This window comes from Micrasema longulum, unplaced genomic scaffold (genome assembly GCF_059751315.1).
Source record: "Micrasema longulum isolate JH-2025_06_02 unplaced genomic scaffold, ASM5975131v1 h1tg000127l, whole genome shotgun sequence".
NCBI lineage: Eukaryota > Metazoa > Arthropoda > Insecta > Trichoptera > Brachycentridae > Micrasema > Micrasema longulum.
Genome location: NW_028277333.1, coordinates 1,802,260 through 1,821,983, shown reverse-complemented (window position 1 = coordinate 1,821,983; position 19,724 = coordinate 1,802,260). Strand labels below are relative to the sequence as shown.

At 32.7% G+C, this 19,724-nt stretch overlaps 1 protein-coding gene across 2 annotated transcripts in view; it reads right to left on the bottom strand.

Moving 5' to 3' along the window:
- Evi5 (ecotropic viral integration site 5) overlaps positions 1 to 14,202 on the bottom strand; it is a 142,261-nt gene extending 128,059 nt beyond the window's left edge. For both annotated transcript variants that reach the window (XM_088241133.1, XM_088241138.1), the window contains exon 1: positions 13,681 to 14,202. The gene's annotated coding sequence lies outside the window, so the exon portion shown is untranslated. The remainder of the gene's footprint in view (positions 1 to 13,680) is intronic.
- Positions 14,203 to 19,724: the final 5,522 nt, after the last annotated feature.

Genomic DNA, 19,724 nt, shown 5'->3' with positions numbered 1-19,724 from the left:
ACCTTCCTTTGATACAATGACGATGTACTTCAATTTTGGTCACTGGATGATGAAATTCACTGTGAATTATGAAACGATTTATGATAACTTTTACAACGATGCAGGACGAATTAAAGAATTTTGATGCAACTTTAAATTAAAAGTAATTTAAAAAATGTTTTTTGTTTTGTTCCAAATCGAAATGTTTAATTTTTACATTTTTCTATCTTGATGTAAGTTAGGAACCATAAAGATAGGTCAAGGGACGGATAGAAAAGAAAGGTAATCGGCTGGGAAAAATATCGATAAATGCTGTTATATAATAACACCACTAGCTACAAATAAAGTTGTATTAAATCGGGACATACAGATGAATTTAAAAGTTAATAATTAGTATTAATAGGTCAAATAATTCATTAATAAGTCAAAAACATAATTTAATTCAATTAAGTATTGGGTAAGTCCTCGTGATTAATAAGTAAAACAATTGACATTAAATTAATGTAGAAATTATTTTAAAAAAAATTTACAAATGAATATCATTTCTCTATGTTTTGATTAGATGCTTACTTATACATTGTCAAACACACCATGATTATATCATAGTACGTGTCATAAAACTTTTTGCTATGTTGAAAAGCGTCGTGTTTAATGCACATAGCAGTCCAGCCCAGTCCCTAGAAGATTTGATAAATAGCAGATTTTGATTTATAGTGATACGGTTGGAAACATGAATATAAATTGATTCCAACAGAGATGGGACATCACTTATAGCATTAAGTATTTTGAAAATCGGTGGCTGCACACGCTGGCCGATAACAATATTTATTGGACAACGTATTGGACAACGCGTAGAGGAGGCTTAATTTGTGACTGGCAGAGCTGGCACACGCGCTGGCACATACGCTAGCGCGCGATCCGTCTATTGTCGGTTTTCAACACACATCAAAGGACGCTGGCCGAGCACTGGTCATCGCATCCACACGTTATCCTGGCTTAGTGATGTGATTTCTGGGGAAAAATTCCCAGATCTGGGAAATTCTGATTTTCGGAGGGAGATGGGGAATCTTTAGTAAAAATAAAGGGAATTTCAACCGAGGGAATTATCATACATTGTCCATTTCTCAAAGGTTGAAACTGGTTTACAAAATCAAATTTACTTAAATATTTTTTTCAGCAAACTGTTGCTGAATTTCTTGTGCGCTTTTGACGTCCACACGTTGGCCCGCACCGACAGATACTGACCGAATGACTCGCCAACGTGTGGAGAGTTAAGCGACTTCGTTTCCGATACGCGCTAGCTTACTGGTCAACATATTGGCCGGCGGTTGAGTAGAGCAAGTTACAGTGGACGTAGTTACGGAGAAAGCAGCCAGCCATAGAAAAGTGAAACTGAGATAATAGCACCTTTATGAAACGAGTGAATAATCAAATCGATACAACAGTTGGAATGTTTTTGACTTTGACAAATGATAAACAATGAAAACATTAGTGTTTTTTTTTTACAAAGAAGAATCTAATTATGCATTTGACCAGTTTTAATGATTTTTAAATTGCCGTCAGACGTTTGACATGAAATTGACCATAATGCACCCAAATATATGCATTACTAACCCATGTATCGAATGGGAAACTTTTGAATTAATCAAGTTATGACGTAAAGTGTCAAAAAAATCGTACCGCTCTCTCGCAAAGTTGAAGAAAATCCCACGCGTCGTTGTTTTACGATCCCGGCGAAATGAGGAGCAGTGTGAGATCAGGTAATGAAATGAGTTTAGGAGACAAGATCCAGGAAAGAGAAGAAAAAAAATTATGAAAAATAAAACAAATAAGGTAAGTTAGGGTAAAGATACATAATAAATATTTATGTTTCAGATGTTTCTCAAAAGTGGTCAAGGAAGGTGTATTTTTTTACATGAAGGGGTAGAATATTGGTCTGGTCGATTGGATGATACGAAAAAACAATAAGACGAGCTTAGAAAAATGAAACAAAACAAGTGACCCGTCAAGCAAAACAAAGAAACAGAAATTTCAAACCTGTGCACAATTTGTAAAACTGGTCGCGCTACTAGGAATAATGTCTACTTAACTTTTGAGAATAATGGTATCATTGTACTGCGTGAGAAATGATTATTTTTGTCATTATTACCTCACAATTAAATTATTTTATGGAATGCGAGGGAATAGGAGATCTTGATACGTAATACATAATTACGCAGGTTTAACTTTGCTGCCCATTCTCCTATAATGTATAACGTACTCAAATGAAGTGGACGACAGATACAACATAATAGTTAATGACCGACTAAAATATCAGTTTCGGCCGCGGTATCGGTTTCGGCCGAAAATGGGCCGAAACCTGCGGTCGGAATATGTCGGATTACGTTCGGCTGTACATGGGTGCATCTTACGGCTCGTGATAATATCTTTCAAATTTACTTATATGTTTGTAATTCCTTCAGTTAATAAGTTAAAGTTCCTATAGTGTGCAATGGAGAACTGTTACAATAAGACCAGTAGCCAGGCTCTTTATAGACCTGGGCTTGGAGGGCGAGAACCATTCACGGGGATCAGTCACAACAGATCTTCACAGGTCGCAGTGACGTCAGGAGCTTGCACAGCGCTGACCCCCACCTCTAGGAATAAGAATACATATAAGATATATGTATAACATAACAACGAACCAAAAAACGCTAAAAATAAACTAATGTACTCATTAAATGTATGCCTTTTATTTCAATGTGTATTTTATTTAACAAGTATTTTAATGAACTTGTAAGGTTTAACAATAAAAACGCCTAATTTCGGGCGTATAAAGTGATTTTTAATTCATTTAAATAAGTTTCAGTTTCGGCTAAAAATCTTGTTTCGGTCTGTCACTTATAATAGTATAAGTACAACTATGTACGAAGGTTGTCAGGTTTGTTCATTTTAAATTTAAAATGAAAAAAGAAAACAAATCAAATACTAGAAACTCAACTATTCTTTTTTTTTTAAATTAAGAATATTTGGTTCATAAAATTAAATAAAGATAAAGGAAATACATCTATTTTTTAGTCATTTGTGTATTTGTTCCCGAGATAGTGAATTTTCGGGAACAGAGAATTCATTTGAGTATTCATTTATTCATAGAATACATGCAAATTACGTGATGCAATTCACCACTATAATTGGGCCCCTGACCTGTTGTGATGCAAAAATAAAATATACCATCAATATTTACTAAATTCAATGTATATAAGAGAAGATTATAGTTTACATTTTTTCGCGATAAATGCCGTTTAAAATTTATGAACCGGAGAAATTTATGTTTTTTTTTTAAAGTTTATTTTTTATTAATAAAACACATAATACAAAAAGTACATATTATGCTCCCAGGAGTTATTAAAGAAACTCAAGTGGGACCGTACATAAATAAAAAAAATTTACAATGCATAATATCATACATATTAATACATCCGTAACAGAAAGAAAACATTATTGTATAAGAAACATAAAATACCATCTTTATAAATTACATTAAAAAAATTTATTTAATGTGCCAATATGTCTTCGTGCTCATACTGATCATCATGGTTTCAGATGTGACAGGGTTTAAAGAACACTCTGTATATTGAACTATTTTATATTTTCATACATATGCGGTTATGTTGTATTATTAATATTCGATATCAAACACACGAAACATTTCACTATAACGCCACAAAATGGCTGAAAAATACTTTTCTATATTATTGCGGTTTACGACATCGGCCCTTTTAGATCCAATCCACAGAATTATTAAAATACTTAAAACAATAAATGTTATGATTTTTTTTTCAATTTGAGGAACATAATAACTGTTTAAATAGCGGACATCGCTGGTTATGGATTAAAATCTAGTTTTTTATAATATTAAAAAAAAAAAAAATAATGAATATGCTGTATATACTTTTCAATCTACAAATCTTCCCTCTACAAAATGTTGGCAAGAAAAAAATTAAATAAAACATGGGCCCCGTTAAATCCAAGCCATAGAATTATGATGGTCATTTTTCTAAATGCCACACACTTTGAAATAATAAGTTTTTTTGCAAATATCTCAGCACCTCCTTTTGGGGATTTCTAATATTGCACCTAGTACCCTCAAGTAATATTAATGTGAAGAATATAAGTAGGAATAATCGGCGTGCGTGCATGAGAAGATGTGTGAATGTAGAGGAAGCGAGGTCTGTATGCAAAGATAGAGTGATATGGCGTTCTATCCTCTCTGCCTACCCCTACGGATAAACGGCGTGATGGTTTGTTTGTTTGTGTTTGAGAGAGTAGGATGTCTGGAGATTGAAAGTTTCCTTAGAGGCGTAAAGGCAATCAATGTAAGATATCCTAATAAAATCAGGATAAATTTATTCCAGCCGACCTACATAAATAACAAAGGTATTTTTGGTGAATAGACGAAGGTGGGTGGGTCGGTCGGTGGAACGGAATACAAAAGGAAGCCTGAGGGACCTTTTAAGGTCAAATATTGACATTTTAGAGGAACCAAAATAGGTTTAGACAATTCAAACGTGTACTTACAAGTGTTAGATAACAATACAGAACATGTACAAAGCTAAAAACGGTGAAATCTTGTGAAAAGCGACTATCTTCTCATTTCAAACCGAACATAGAAAAGAAAAACTGAACAACAAATTAATTACTATTACAGTTTTCATTTTTTTATAAAAACGTACTATAACAAAATAATTCAAAGATACTCGCCTAATTCAGGAAGGGATCGGGGTTCGGTTCCCGTATAGATTTTTTTCAAGCCTGTGTATTTCGTACTTCTGTAATTTACCACTGTATTTGCGTTTGGCCTATTGTGGTGCAAATCGTCTATTCTATTCTGAACTATCATCCTAAAAGCCAAAACATGCAGGAGAATTTTTCCGAATTCACAAACGGTACAAGAGTATTGTATTGTAAACGCTGTTTTATTGTTAAAATGCGAGAAAACCATGTGAAGAATACAAAGTATAACTGACTTTCAAGAGTATCCTAGGGGTTTAGGATAGTTTAGATGAAGGGTTTTAGGTGTTAAGCGTTTAGGCCAAGCGGGAATTATTGAATAACTTAAAAAGTATTGCATTTTTGGCATGATTATACAGAAACGAAGGGAATTTCGCAGAGAATCATATTCTGTAAAAAATACAATAATACTATTTTCTATATATAAAGTTTATATTTGAAGCACTAACTTTGTGGTCATTCATTATAATAAAATAAATAAAACAACTTTGTTTTTAACCACTAATTAAAAAAAAAAAAATAGTGGTTAAAAACAAAGTTATTTTATTTATTTTTTATAATACTATTTTCGTTTATGCTGCCAGATACGAAAAGTTATTTTCCTTTTGTCCATTAAGCACATCGAATAATGATGATAGGTCATCTACATACTGGTATAAGTATACTTATATAATACATGGGGGCAAAACGACCAGTATTATGTTTCAGGTGACAAAAATCTGTTACAAAAAAATAAATTTCACGTCGAGTTTGTTAGGAATCAAACTCGAGACCTCAAGCATGGCAGCCAAATACGCTGACTACTACACCACGGGATGGACAAATGTTTTTTTTAAATTTATTTTTTATTAATTACTTAATCCACTTATTAGGTTATACCAATAATCGGTTACACAGTTCTCGCGACTTGGGACTCATTTCACAGATTTCATTTCATCCCAATCCACACGGCCCGGTAAAATTAGTGTTGGTGGATACATATTTACTTTTATCTTTTTTCGTTGTATTAATTTAGTTTCTACTTGCAGGCAAACAAATTGCAAATAAAAATCCAGTGGAGATCAGTCGGCCTCATTTTGCACTGGTTAGTCTGTTTATCTGCCGTAAAATAAATACAATTATTTCAAAAGTTAATTATAATACAATATTTTATCAGGCCGGGTGGAATTTTACTGTGGTGTGAAAACGCACGAGACTGGTTATTATTGTGGTTTTTAAAAAGTTTCAACTTTTTACTGATTTTCGTCATTTTAATTTTATAAAGTTCCAATAAACTTCTAATGAAGCAGGTTATAATTCCACAGTCCGTTATTTATATCTGCCGTCAAAAATACACTATAAATACATTAATAGATCATGTTGTTTGCATTTAACCCTAACTCTGGACAATGCGTTGGCCCAATACATTGGTTGGTTGAATCACTAGACAAAAAATATCGCAAAACAGATTTGAGAAATTCAGTACAAAAATAATAATTGCACACAACCTTTTTTATGATTTCATCTTGGTAGAGAATATGAGCCGTTTGGTGCGGTACCTTTAAGCTAATGTAAGCATAGAAAACAATGATATAACTTATATAAAAGAACCTTTGTTTTCAAATAATGCTACATGCCACACACCTATGGCCCGTATGTGTCGGGAATATAATATATACTGCCGAAACAATAAAATTGTCATTTTTCATGATACTTTCTCAGCTTTTGCGAATAATCTCTTAGGAATAAATCTTATTCAATAAGTTCACACGTACAACTTTTTTTTATTGCATTGTATTCTGTATAAAAAAATATGTATTACAACTTAATTTCCTGTATATCTATCTATTTTGTGTAATTCTATAATTGAAGATATATATGCATGTAAAATTGTATCGACGAATGCTTTCAAATTGTATGTTGTCTAGTATGTATCTTTGTTGAATTACCTATTAAAATAATATATATATATATATATTTGAATGAAAGTTACAAATTTAAAATATTCGGTACACTTTCACTTATTTATTTGACCAATTAGTGCTTTCACCATCGAACGGGCATCTTCAGACTGGTAACTGTCCATTAGAGGGTGAATTGCTAATTGCTCAAATAAATAAGTGGAAGTGTACTGAGTATTTTTAATTTGTGACTTATCATTACTATGAAATTCCATAAAGAATTGTCTTAAATAACTTAAATCAAAAAGAAAACGATATTTAAACAAAACTTTGAGCTATTGACTATGCACGAGTAAATCTTGAACATTTAATTAAAGCCCAATTAAAAACGAGTAGAAATCACCTGTCGTTTGGCTTCATTTTATCAAAATGCATTTACTTTTGTTCACTTTATACATTTAAAGAATAAGACGCTTTATTGCGTCGAGAGATTTTACAGTCTTATCATTGCGTACTAGGTCAATGATATACGATTATATATACATTTATATATCTCAATCATTTAGCGAAAAGGTTGATTCGTATGTATAGTTGCAGGCAGAAAACCCACAATGGATTGGAATTGGTGTTTATTTTTGTATATCCATTCGCCTCCCACATATCACCCTGGCATTACTCAAATCGGAAATACGAGATATAATTACTCGAGATGTCATTCTACCTAATCATGATGTAGGCTATTTCAAATTAAATTGAATTAATGTTAAAAGAAACAAAAATTATGACAGTACGTCAATGGATACTTTTAATGTAACGGTTTTAAAGTAATTAACGGTTATTCATCAAATGAATTAACCGAAAAAAATCCCAACAATATGAACACGAATACGAAACAAAAATAAAATAAGGCTGCCATTTCGCAAAAAAGCAAAAACACATAAATCGTTGATGCACCGAGGTGTACATTTAAATGAGATATAGCATTAGAAATAAGATAAGAAAAAGCATAATTGTACATGATGACCAATTTCCGAGGGTTGTCTTTTAAGTTTTGCTTGTAGAGCTGGAATACTTACGCAGTGTGGACTTACGGAGGATGGTCTAAAAAATCGATATTTTGTTGCTCTAAAAATTCCATTGTCTTGCGAGCTGTATGCGAACTTGCATTATCTTTCTTGGTGGACGATGATTCGTCGTTCGGGATTGGTTTTTCGAAGCTCAGCGACGACTTACGGCAAACGAATGGTTGTATCCCAATCGGCAGTAACAGTTATTTGATCTTGCAGAGGAATTATTGCAACATGACCTGCGTTTGAGACAAATGTCGCGACCATCTTCTCAACGGATAACTTTTGTCGGCTTTTCTTCACCTCGGAACACCCAAATAAACGTCGGCGTTAATTTTCGGGTACATTTTCATTTTTATTCATATGAGTAAATCCTCGATTCATCACTACTGACGATGCTGTACACGTGTTTAGAGTTTCCTGCGTTGAAGCTGGCTTGAGTTTTTTGACACCAATGAACCCTAGCATATTTCTGTTCTTCGGTCACCAATGGAAACTAATTTTTTTAGACACCATCATGCAATTTTTTTTAAATTGAGGTCTTTAAAATCTCACATGATGGCTCAATCTCGCGATATGGCACATGGCGATCTTCCTTGATGAGCTGGCGCACAGCATCGATATTTTCCTGGGTGACTGCCGTTTTTAATGCACCTGTGCGAGAAGGAAATTTGGAAGTCTAGGCAAGTGCAAGTGGTTTTCAACTCTTTTACTTCACCTAAGTCAAAAGGTGGAAGAGATGAGAAAATGTGTATGTTTAAACATGGGCGGAATGGTAAATGTTACACAGTGTGTATAGTGGCCACTTAAACCAGCCAACGACAGGTCATAAGCCCTGAGAATGTCTAAACTTCCATATTCCCTTCTTATTTTTTTTCCCCTTTGTTGCGAACAATTAAGATCTGAATAACTCCCTAGGGAGGAAATCCAGCCAGTCTGCAAACATTTGGACGTACTCAAAACATTGTTGACAAACATATTAACTAAATTATTTATTCAATATTTTAGTGATGACCTTTATCAAATCAGACGAACCCATCGCAGAAATCGATATTTTCTTTGTTGACAAATTTTAGAGCTGCCTTCACCCGTCCAAATAACCCACACGCTAGACTAGCGGCTAGAGGATCATTTCTGTGACGAAAACACAAAATGAAGGCCACGCAAATGATAGGAAATACTAAAAAGAAGGAAAAAAAAGTGAATTAAAATGGATGCTTGTATAGGGTATAAATTCACTCTTAGTAGTTAAGAAAACAGCCATTACAAAAAAACAGTATTACAAATAAGCCAAAATTATAGGACAATTAGTTATCTACATATTTATTTATAAAAAAAATCCCCCGCAATGGTTATTCGATCTCAAAATTGCATAGACAAGCATATTTGTGTCAAAACTTTGTTTATTAATTTTACGTTTTTTTTGTTTCACCCTTTATTCTAAGTAAGTTCTAAATAAACCTAAATAGACTTCACTTCTCACAAAATGTTAAGGACTTTTTATCAAAACCTAAGAGGTATTCGCAAAGTTGGAAGAAATATCACTAGAAATTCTTAAACAGTATTTCGATGTACTCTATTCCACAGAAACATAGTTAAACTATCATATAATAGTGAAGAATTTATAGATAACCGTTACATTGTCTTTAGACATGACTGTGAGTCATCCTCTTCTACCAAAAACATAAACAAAATCGTCATTTTTCACGATACTCTCCTAACTTTTGCGAATAATCTCTTGGGAATAAATCTCAGTTAATAAGTAGATACACAAGTACAACTTACTTTCATTGTATAAGTTTTTTTTTTAAATATATAATTAAAAAAAAAAAAAAAAAACAACAAATGTAATTCTATCTGTATGTTAAATTGTATCCACGAATACGTTCAAATTGAATGTTTTCTAGTACATATGAATCTTTGTTGAATTACCTTATAAAATAAAAATACAAAATACAATGTTTTTATTAAACTGTTTTTTTTTTTTCTTATTCATATTTTTTTTTCTATTTACTTTATTATTATGTAGTATAATATGTGTATTTTTATTTGCAAATTCTAAGTTCATTCCTAACATTTCTCAATTTTCAAATAATTTATTTTAATAATAAAGTTTTTTTCAACTTATTTGTGCATGTTGTGTTCACATATAAGTGATGAGAAATATCTAAACTCTGAACATATTAAATTGTAATTATCACACCAATGTCGTATGCATTGTTTATTGTTTGTGAACCATAATAAATAAAATAAAATAAATAAATAAAATAAGACAGCTTACATCAATGCGGAAAATTTTAATTGACTTGTTTATAATTTTCGTTTCTATATATTCTTATTTTCTGTATGTTTTCGTATGTAAAAACTGTAGTTTTTTTCCCAAACATATTTTTTTTAAATAAAGATAAAATCCCACATAAAAGTAGGTAGGTACATAAGTAAATGTTTTTGAAAAAAAAACAGTTTAGTTTAGGCAAAAAAAATAGGTTTACAGTGGGTATTTTTTAAGTGTAGGTGAGGAAAATACAAAAAATCAAAGTGATTTTTACAGCATTCGGATAATGTAAGTTATTATGATTTTATCGCCGTAAGAATTGTTAATAAAAAAACTGATAATGGAAAACGACACACATCAATTTCTCCATACTCGTTTCCGAGCCGGTGTAGTCTGGCGATTGGAGAATTTACAAAAAAAATTTTGTTTGTCAGATGCTTGATCAGACGCATGACAAAAGCAGGCTGCAATCTTGTACATCTATTTTGTACTTTGATACTTATCAGTCTCGTGAAATCGGGGACGTCCAGTGTGCCATTCGTCATTTTATTATTATTATTTTATTTTTTTTAAAAAGAAATATTTGCGTTCTTATGATTTACCCAAATATTTAATTTTGAGGGCCATTTTCAACGAGTTGTAAATAACTCACTATTAGAAAATAGAATCGAGTTGGGGTAGAGTGGGATTCGAACCACGGACCTTTGGTCCGTGAGTCCGAGACACTAGCCACAGGACCACAACCCGATTAATTAACTATCCAAGTTTGAATCCAGGATAGTGCGTGTTTTTTAAAAGAAGGAAAATTTTGAAAGTTTGGGATTAATGAAATATTATCAGTAAAAAAAGAATTAAAAATTTTTGGGCCTATAAAATATGCATATCTCTCTGTGCTAGCCTCGTTTTACAATGTGGTATTTCTAACACACGATTCCTTCTTTGACTTTATTTATTTGAATTACTTGTAAATACATTTTGGTTCTTAAATATATATTTAAAGCATTGAAAACAATATATTTGTCTTATATCTAAAACTTTAGCTTCTTGGAACAATTGGAAAGAGGGAAAAGTGCGATTTTTGTGAAGCATTTTACTTTACTAAAATCAATAGATGGAAGCATTGAAGAAATATGGATGTTCAAACATAGGCAAAATGGTGAATGTTACAGTGGCAGGTCATAAGCCCTGCAAATGCCTAGACTTCCATATTTTCCTCTCTAAAATGTTCTCTATTTCTATTGTTTACAGTTAATCTTAATAACTCCCTTGAGGGTGAAATCCAGTATTTTGTCTACAAACATTTGGAAAAACTCAAATAGTTATAAATGATCTGAGATCCTGCGCTGCGGTTAGTGTACCAATGTGTTAACATATTGGAATACCCAAAGAATTAAGATGCGGCAGAGCAAGGTTCGAGCTCGGAACTCTGATCCATGATTCCGCGATAGGACCACACCACACCACACCAAAACAACCCGGTTCAACATATTTGTGATATTATTTAGTACCTATTTATCGTGGGGTAATTACTACAAATAGGTAACTTTAAAATCAGCATTTTAAATGTTATCAGTTTTTAGATAAAAAATTGACTACACATATTAATTAAATTAGTATCCACCTCCGTGAATGCAACAAATAGGCAAGTCGTGATTCATTATAATCATATTTTGATGATTCAAATACATTACTTATCTAATTATAGCATTCACGGGGGAGGATAAAAAAATAAAAATTTAGTGGGTAACTCACAAATGCTAATTTTAAAGTTATCTGGTAGTAGTATAGACTTCTTAAAATCGTCGCGCGTTGTGAAAGTTATTATAATAAGTCGTTTAATATCACAATTCATGGTGAACTTTCATCGTCCAGTGCCCGAAATAGAACATCCTCATAGTATCAAAGGTAGATCCATTTCCGTGCTCCTTTCCTTGATTAAAATATTTCAAACATTTTACAAAGCTGAATAAAATTTGTTTGTTCGCTGCAGTCCGCTTTTCGTTAACATTATCGCTATCACCCAGCGATATTATAATAATATGAGAATTAATCATCATTATACCTCAATCCGCAAAGGATGATGCGTATGAGACAGCATTCGTACAAAAAATGCAGCGTGTCTTGATCAGCAGTCAAGTACATGAAGATAAGGTTATTAATCTCACGTTTAAGGTGACAAATAGATGACAAACAAATATTTAAAGTTCGTCTTACCATGAATCGAACCCGTAACTAGGGCTTCTAATCCCGCAGCTGATTTGCGATCTTGATATATGCGAGATTAAAGATTTTCAATCCCGCGGGATTTGCGGGATCCCGTTTGTTTCGGTACAGAGCTAAAATGATTTGTATTTAGTGTTCACACATTGTAACATTTGTTCAGTTAATTAGAGATATAGGAGCTAGTGAAGCAGTAATATGGCGTTAAAAGATACATGACAGTTGACAGCTAAAATAAACCAAATACAGTTATTTTATTTTTTAAAGAAAGGAAAACAATAAAATTTCAATAATCTAAGACGAAGCTACCGGCTGCAGTCTGTATTCGAGATTCGAGCGTTCGCGATCGTGGCGGGGCGTCTTGAGTCTTAATGCCGCTTCCTAATCCCGCAAATCCCGCGGGGTCCCGCACACGCAATCTTGCTCCGAGCGGGATCAAAAAATCACGTGGGATCCGGTATAACGGCATCTCGGTATACCGAGAATGGAAGCCTACCCGGAACCTCAAGAATGGTAGGCGAACGCACCAAACACTACGCTACGAGGCGGACTTATCTCCACTCGATTTCCTTTTTCGGGATTTTACCGGAGAGTAGCTAACTATTGAGGGGAAAGCGGGAAAACACTCGTCCAAGATTCTGGTTCCAGAACTAAATCAAAATTAATACTTATACTCGTAGGAACTATTCGAAAATCAATACATTAAAATACAATAAATAACCGTGTAAATGTGTATGCATTACATTTTTATGCGATATAATATACGTATTTATATAATTTATAACGATTAATTAAACAACCAAGAATAATTCATAATTATTTATTTCCACAGGAGTCACATTAAACGAAATGTTCGGGAAACAAGATGTTGTGATCGTGCTATTTCCAAAACACATAACTTTTGAACCAAACGAGATAATTTAAATCTATTAAAAAACTTTCAATGTAAAATAATTATTATTTTGATAATAGTGCATATAAAAATAGCTTATCTAGGAATATCGATGTTTTTTTCATTACAACAATGTGGACTTCATTTAAATTTGACTTATAAAAGAATTTTTATGACGAAAATAGACTTCGGTGATTTATTCACGTATAAAATAGCTTATTGCGATAATTTCTGCATTTTTAACTTCAAAACGGTAAAAATTGGACACCTGTGTTTTATCCTCTAAGGTACAGATTTTAATCTTGACCTAAATCAAAATAAAATAACACTTTTCAAAAACAGTACAACTTTCTACACATGAATTTGAGAAATCGTGACTCAAAGCTGAATTCAATTAAATAAAACAAAGGTCTTTCAAATTGTTTTCAGTTTGATTTTACTTTCAACGCTTTATAGTTATGTATTTAAATTTAAAAAATATTTGCATGTATTTAGTAAGATTATGATCTTTCTTGTAAAAGTATATTGCATACCTACATTTGAATTCCTTACTTGCTTATTTCGAAAAGTACCCTTTTAAATTTATTTTTAACCTACCTTTCGCCTTAAAAGCCTTGTGCAGAGTTACATCCATACAGGTGCGTTTTTGCACGGAATGTGTTGAAGTTTATTTAAAGCGATGCACCCAAAGGATAATTACATTTTTCACTAAATTCTAACACAAACAAATTTTGTTGTATTTAGGATAATTCATACATATTTCTGTCTCCGAGTTCCATAAAGTTACAATCATTATGATAGTTAATAAACTCACTCATTTCACATTAGTTTTGTCGACGTCACTGAACTCGATTAAACTAATTACCGCAAGACGAAAATTTACATTTCGCGGGGAATGTAATTTGTTTACCGCATCAAACGTCAATGTCGATGAAACTTTATTTGAGAAATGCCTTCTTCGTACTTTACCGAATACCTGATTGTGTATTTATGATCAACTGTCAGCGTTGAGGTTAAGTTTACTGTCAGCGAGCGCGACTACCAGCGACTACTACAGATGAGCGCCGAGGACCACTCCCTTCGAAGCGAGCTATTCGTATTGGTCCGCCGATTCGACTCAATTCGACTCGCACAAACACAGAGCGAGAGCGAATTCGACATTCGAACAAACGGGTAAAGCGAACGGCCGGAAGAACGGTTCTTTGAACAGCCGATAAATCGTAAATCAGGGTTGGCAGTAGTTTGTATCTAAATTGACGTTACGAATGATGATTCGTGTCAATTATTTTTTCATAAAAATAGTTCACCATTATTATTCGCACCAAATGGAGCATAGGAAACTGCATTAAAACAGCAAAAGCAACTAGAATTTTTTCGTGGTTTTTTTACGGTTATAAATTGTTTTTATTTTGGTTAGTAAATTTATTATAAAATCGAATTAGAAATAAAATATCATTTGCTTAAAAATTACAACGTTTTATGTATATATATTTTTTTTTTGCACCACAACAGGCCAGGAGGCCTAATTACAGTGGTGAATTACATCACAGAGCACCCAGGCTTGAGAAAAATAGCATTTTAATTTTTGTGTTCTCATCGGGAATCGAACCCGGAACCTTCCGTGCGTGAGTCAAGCGTCTTGACCACTACACCACGGAGGCTGCCGTAATTAGCACAAAACCCCATAATTAGATAGATACAGCTTAAAAAACGCATCTAATGATATTAAAAACATGACTTTAAAAAGCAAGATTATAAAAAAAACAAAAACTGGCGTTAAAAACTTTAGCTTTACTGAAAAAAGTCAAATTTTGATTGTTAGCCCTTTTGAATTTAAGCAGCGATTTCTTAATAGTAGCAATTCACAGCAAATTTATAAAAAAATAAAGGAACACAAAAATATGAACAATTTGTTCTAAATTTCATATGTATCTTTTTACAAATTTATCCTTCAGTCAAAAAAGTAATTAAGTCTCCTATAGCGGGCATGTAGACATCAGGAACAAGTTTTTTCTCTTCGTCGGTTCCTTCACTTTGCCAATATTTAACTTCATCCAACGTGGTAACTCCTGTGAGAACTAACATCGTTTTGTATCCGCAACGAGTTCCCAATAGAATGTCAGTATTACACCTGTCTCCAATCATCATAGTTCTTTCTGGGTCCACACAAATTTTTTTGGAAATAGCTTCTGATAGATATATATATATATATATATATATGTATATATATATTTATACATACAGGTGTTCTTTAAGCCCTGTCATATCCGAAACCACGATGATCAGTATGAGCAAGAAGACATATTGGCACATTAAAATAAATTTTTAGAACGACTTAAATCTTAAAAAGAATGTTACACAGTGTGTAAAGTGGCCACTTAAACCAGCCAATGACAGGTCATAAGCCCTGTAAATGCCTAGACTTCCATATTCCCTACTTTAAGGTATTCTTCATCCCTTTTGTAATTTGTTAATCTTAATGACTCCCGAGGGGGTGAAATCCAGTCTTTTGTCTACAAACATTTGGACCAACTCAAATATTGTAATAAAACCAACTGGTCGAAGAAGAAGTTTAAAAATTGGAAAATTGTTTTCAAGCGTTGCCTATTATGTATGTGAAATAATTTAGTCAAATGAATCTCTTCTCAACAATAAAGGTTTCAGCTCTTTAACTTCACTAAAATCAACAAATGGAAGAGTTGAAGAAATATAGATGTTCAAACACAAAATAGTGAATGTTACACAGTGTGTAAAGTGGCCACTTAAACCAGCCAATGACAGGTGATTAGCTCTGTAAATGCCTAGACTTCCATATTTCCTACTTTAAGGTATTCTTCATCCCTGTTGTAATTTGTTAATTTAAAAAACAAATGGTTTCTCACTCCTGTAGGGGAAAAACGAGGAGGGGGGAGCCTGACACACTGTCGACCGCATGGCTGCACCCCCCTCGCTTCTCCCCTGCCGAAGTAAGCCACCATTTTTAATTTTATTTTTTTTAAATTCTTCGTTCTAAATATCTTTTTTAATATGTTTTCTTGCCTTTACTGATCATCGTGGTTTTGGATGTGACAGGGTTCAAAGAACACCCTGTATAAATACATACAATAAATAAATATTCCAACACGCCATCGATCACACCTACTGTTTAAAATATTAGCATTTGCAATGGAAAAAAAATCATTTCATGAAATTAGAATGAATATGTACCTGCAAATTACCCTCTTTAATGTACTATAATATTATGTACTAGTAGCGGGCAGTATTTTTTTATGTTATGTATCTAACTGTGTGTTACTTTGACGCAATGTAATAATGAGCTTTATTAATTTTTAATGCATATAAACTGAAATACCCCTATTAGAATGTTCTCTGGGCTTTTCTTTTGCATTATTCTGAGCATCTTTTATCCTTCCATTTATTTTTACTTTACTGCTTACTTAGGTAAATGTGTTTCATTTACATGTATATTTTGTAAATTTAGTTTTCTTTCTGTAAAAAACCATAAATCTTTGTAAAAAGATACTGTCTTCCTCCGTGCGGATTTTCCCAGAGAGGAAAACATTATTGATTAAATTATGTAATGTATTATTGTGAAGTATTAAATGAATAAATTCAAAACATATTTTTTTATTTGATTTGATTTAAATAAATAAATCATTCTTGACAACCCTGTTACTGATTGCTTTCATGATTCATGTTTCATACCCAGTACCTCTGAATAGTATTGGCTTACATTGGAAGCTATTAACCAACCATGTTTCAAATACCTACAAATGAAATTGATCCTTATTTCAGCGGTCCACATACTTTTTGAGATCATTTTTCTTTAAGAAAGTTTTCTGAGTAAGTTAAATATATAATTCATTGTTTTTACTCTCTATAGTTTATAATATGCTCAAAATGGTTTTATATAAAAAAAAAACTTCAGTGATTTATAAAAACATGGAATTTATTTAGTATTTTAACAGCTGCATTACATGAGATAAAAATATTTTATAAATAGGAAAAAGTGGATTTTAAATGGGAATGTTGTTAAACACACACAGAAGGTGAGTCTTAAGCTAGGGTTTCCTAGGACAGCGGTGCCAGCATCTTAACGGCCGTAGTGAATGGTGATGCGGTGGACAGCCGTCGTAACGTCGACTAGAGAGTGGTTTCCTAGGGAAGCGGTGTTGATAACACCGTTTTCTTAGGAAACCACACTCTAGTCACCGTTACGACGGCTGTCCACCGCATCACCGTTCACTACGGCCGTTAAAATATGGGCACCGCTGTCCTAGGAAACCCTAGCTTTACATAGTGTGCAATCACTTAAACAATATGTGACTTAAACCAGCCAATGATAGGTCATGTTATCTGTAAATGTCTAAGCTTCCTTTTTTTTCTCAAGGAGGCTCTTAAATAATAAAAGTAAAATCAGAGCCCTTTAAACTTATGCACATGATTTAAATTAGTTAATAAGTTTTCAGAGACAAATGGGAATTAAAGAGAAATGTCAGTTCAGATTTCATAATAAATATCTATGTAATTATTTGTGGATGATGTGGGCATTATTAAATTTATTTTATAACAACATAATACAAACATTAATTTATTAAATACATGGACACAGCTTATAGTATTAGTGACACAACCAGGTATGACCCATGACTGTGAATGTGCCCTTATACAGTACAACTAGTTATATATAATATAACTAATGTAACCGTTGGCTGTCGCCGACTGTTGCATGTTATCAGCAACATCTACAGTGATAAAAAAAAACCAGCTATTGTGGTTCGTCAACTGAAACAGGACTTAAGCTGAATTTTTATAATTCAAAATAATAGACCATGGGTAGAAACTCATACATATAACATTTATAGTACCTACAGGCTGTTTTTTAGGACTTCATATGAGGGTACTATTTGCAAACCTGGCAAAATCCATCTTTCTTTATTTTGAGCAAATCACAATAAGCTGATATAATACCTAACTTAAACTTTATTTTAAACTTAAATTTTTTGTTATAATCTGTAAATATTTTACACGTAAGCAGTGATGACATAAACATAATTATATCAAGAAACAGTAGTGAAATAATAAATTTAAATTATACATTCCAACTTTGCAATAATTAAGTAGAGATTGCCATGTTTGCAACAAACCCGACAATTTAAAAGTAAAATTTTTACGAATAAAGTCGAATTTTTAATTGAAAGTGTTATAATTATTGTAAATAATTGTATTCTGAATAAGTTTCAATTTATATCTCGCTTTTTTAAGATTTTGGATTTTGCCGGGTTTGCAAGTAGTACCTCTTAGTAGTAGTATCTCTTAACCAGATGTTTTGTACTATTCTCGATCAAAAATAAGATCAAATTACTACAGTGCGAAATTAGGTTCGTACTGCGCCATACCTCTCCCTCCGCTATGTTAGCTTCACCTGCGGTGCTCATGGTTACGCCGTGTATCGCTTACATTACCAAGATATTAATTCATTCAGACCGTAAGATAAAATGGATGTTCAACCGATATGTTCAAATTCACTATCACTAATTGTAAAGAACAAAAGAGGGCAGGAAAGCATTTGAATCGTAACAATGATGCATTTTTATACATTAATGATGAAGATGTTTTGGTGCATTCCGTAAAAAAAACTTTGTTACAATATTCAAGAACCGGTGAAGTTAAATCGCCAAATAAAAAGAGACAGTGATTGAGAATATTTTTAATATTCGACAATTTTGATGTAAAATGCAATTATATCGAAGGTTTACTCTTTTTATTTATAACAAAATTTATCCTACAATAAACAAAGTTTTGCAGGCTGTCAAAAGCGATGATTCTTTAACAAATTTCAAGCATAGCACTTTCCATAAGATAATCAAAGAATTGGGTTTCCAATATTATAATCAAAAATGTAACAGTTTATTGACTGAGCGGGAAGATCTAATTCTTTGGCGTAGAGATTATTTAAGAGCTATCAAGAGATACTCTAGAGAAAGTCGTACGATATACTACCTCGATGAGACTTGGATAAATTTAGATGCATAAAAAAAAATAAGTTGATAATACGACATGATTATACAATCATGACAACATGAATGGAGAAACATTTTGGGAGTGCTTTATAAATATTATGACATCACTGGATGAAAATTGCTGCATCGTTATGGATAATGCCCCATATCACTGTCAAATTGAACAAGCTTCCAAATAAAAAATGGAAAAAATGTAACATTATTAAATGGCTCTAAGGCAAGGGAGAAGTTAATATTGACACTACAATGATCAAAGGGGAGTTGTTGCAGATTTTCAGCTCGTACAGGGGGACATATGACAAGTATGTTGTAGGTGTCACTGCAAGCGAAGCAAATAAAACTGTGCTTCGATAACTCCCCTATCATTGTGAATTAAACCCAATTTAATTGGTGGGTCAATGGTAAAACACCGCGTAAAAGTTAACAATACCGCTTACAATATAAATGATGTAAGGAAACTTATGCAAGAAGGATTGAAAGAGTTACACCAGAGCATTGAAATAATTTCATTAGACATACTATTGGCATTGAGCAAAAATTTTGGAATGTCGATCATAGTGTTGATGAACTCGAGGAAAATAATGATGATTCATTGGCTTTCGGGTTTCAAGTGGGTTA